This window comes from Callithrix jacchus, chromosome 11 (assembly GCF_049354715.1).
Source record: "Callithrix jacchus isolate 240 chromosome 11, calJac240_pri, whole genome shotgun sequence".
Taxonomy (NCBI): domain Eukaryota; kingdom Metazoa; phylum Chordata; class Mammalia; order Primates; family Cebidae; genus Callithrix; species Callithrix jacchus.
This window is the reverse complement of record NC_133512.1, coordinates 65,979,761-65,982,396: the sequence shown is the minus strand read 5'-3', so window position 1 is coordinate 65,982,396 and position 2,636 is coordinate 65,979,761. Positions and strand designations below refer to the sequence as shown.

General features: G+C 45.7%; 1 pseudogene; it reads right to left on the bottom strand.

Annotated features, from left to right (window-relative positions):
- Positions 1-1,373: 1,373 nt before the first annotated feature.
- Positions 1,374-2,167, bottom strand: LOC100415382 (elongation factor 1-delta-like; annotated as a pseudogene).
- Positions 2,168-2,636: the final 469 nt, after the last annotated feature.

Below are 2,636 nucleotides of genomic sequence, written 5' to 3'. Positions count from 1 at the left end.
TGGCAAATGCTGGAAGAAAATTAGTGAGTAGCACAGTTTTCAGTGAGGGTTTAAACAGGGGACCCAGAGCACAACAAAGCCACCACATTATATTACAGTGATCAGTGATTCAGTGGATGAGTAAATTCTCCTCATATGGGCACATGAGGAGTCAACACCGCGGGTTTGCTCACCCAGAGAACAGATTCCCCCAGGGAACAGAGAAAAATTCATGGATGGGGAATGGGTTGTCCTGGGCTAGGCACCACCCAGGCAGGCTTAATAAGTTTAGACTTGGCTTTGCCTTGGCTGTCAAGGCAAGGAAAAGGAAGCATGGATTTATGTGAACTGTTATTTTAAACTGACAAGAAAGTAAGGAGACAAAACAGCAATAAAAGCAAAAGGGAAGAGGAAATCACAAAGCATTTTCTTCCTGCAAATTGAAAAGTAATATTGGTCCAAAGAATACAATGGAAAGGATACAAGGAACTGGAACACTGTTTGCATTGAATCTCACCGAGCATGGTTTGAGGGTCGCTCTGTGTCACTCAATCCTGCGTTGAACTCTCATCTCAGTTTAAACTAAGAGTGTGGCTTTGGGCAGTTATATCAGCTTCTCCAAGTCTCTGTGCCCTTGTCTGTAGAATAGGAATAATAAGGCATTAATATAATGGTATTATTGTGATAATTAAATATAATGAAAACTGTTAAGCTCTTGGCACAATTCCTGGCCTGTATGTATTATTATTACTGTTATTAAAATAAATGAATGCAGATAAACACAAATAAAGATATATACATATTATATAATGTATATCTATACATTAGGGTATGAAAAATAATTTTAAACATGGAAGTTCACATGGTTAATATGTATTAAAATGCTGAATATCAGACTAGTAAAATATATGCAGTTTAATACTCCCAATTTTTCCTACAAAGTTAGCAAAGTTCAAAAACTGATGGCACAATTTAAACTGCTGCCTCTGTGTTAGCAAGGATGAAGTAAAAGAGACATTTCTACATGGTCCTGCTAGAATTATAAATTGGTGCAACCTCTTTGCAATTCTGTTTGACTGCATAATAGCTCTTAAATAATATGATCAAGTATTTCCTCTATTAGACTATATTTTAAATAATTAAAAAATTAGACAAAGATTGATGCATAAAGGTATTAATTACAGTATCGCAGGATATTTGAAAAATGTCATAAACAAATTATCCGTATTACAGAACCTGGTTTGTGTGTTTTTTGTTTTTGCCACGAACTCCCGACCTCAGGTGATCTGCCCGCCTCAGCCTTCCAAAGTGCTGGGCTTACAGGAGGTCTCAGGTTTTAATCACGGCAGGAACTCATGCACACACATGCACACACACACGAACACACTCAGGCTTCAGATCTTGTTGAAAGCTGACACGTCGACACTCTGCACATGCTCCTCAAACTTGGTGATCTCCTCTTCCAGGATGTCTGTCCCCACCTTGATGGTGCTCCTCCACCCACTGAATCTACAACTTCCGGATACCGTAGCGCATGTGCACCAGCTGGGAGGCCTCTCGGACCAGCACGTCCCCCTGGATGGGGCGCACACAGGCCTCCAGCAGGGCCATGTCCATCTCATCGTCCCAAGGCTTGACGTCCAGCAGAATGGAGGACTTGGCAACCAGCGGGGGCTTCTTGGCCGTCTCCGCATATTGCCTCAGCCGCTCCTCCTGCAGCCGCGCTGCTTCCTCCCCCTCCCCCTCCCCCTCCCCCTCCCCCTCCCCCTCCCCCTCCCCCTCCCCCTCCCCCTCCCCCTCCCCCTCCCCCTCCTCCCTTTGTCGTTGCCAAACAGGTCAGTGTTATCGTCCTTGTCATCCTCTGCTGGTGTGGCTGTCATCTTGGCGGGGGGCTCCACTTGGCTCTTGGGAGACACATGCTGGGATTGTGGGGCTGTGGTCCGGCGTCTGGGCGAGCTCTTCTCGAGTGCTGCAGTTCCTGCACCGCTCCGCGCAGGCTCTGGTTCTCCACTTCATGCTGGAGATCCGGACCAGGAGCTCGCTGTGGTCTCCACTGGGGCCGCTGGAGGCCCCAAGGCTTGAGCTCTGGTAGGAGGCACAGGCCACAGGCCAGTTCATCTGCTCCTAGAATTTCCTATTTGAATTTGTCCAGCCAGATCTTCGCATGTATTAGAAAGTTTGTAGCCATTTTTCTGATGCCAGTCAAGGACAAAGTGACCAGAGAGGAGGAATTGGCAGGTGAGTGATGCCTCAGGAAAGGGCCAGTATTACACATCTTGTTAATCCAGTTGGAAGCCCTCTATTACAAGTTTTCATTTACAGTAAGAAATTTTCATGATGGAATTAGCTGCTCTGAGAACTGCCTCAGATCCCGAGCCTGCCCTTGGATGCTGTGAAAACACAGAAATAGGCGTGGGAAGGACACTTTCAGCCCAACTCTGGCATCACAGTGTCCACGGGCTTCTGGAGGCTTGCTCTGAGAAGTGGCCTATCTTAGATTAAGAAAATGGCTGAGGGAAAAGGTGTTTCCTGAATAAGTACTGCATTCTCAAGCAGGCCACTATTTTAGAAGCCTAATTCTGAAGAGTGCTTAATTAGACTGGCTTCCTCCAAGGTTTAGGGGAAAATTAAATAGGAGAAGAGTTCATTAGAAATTG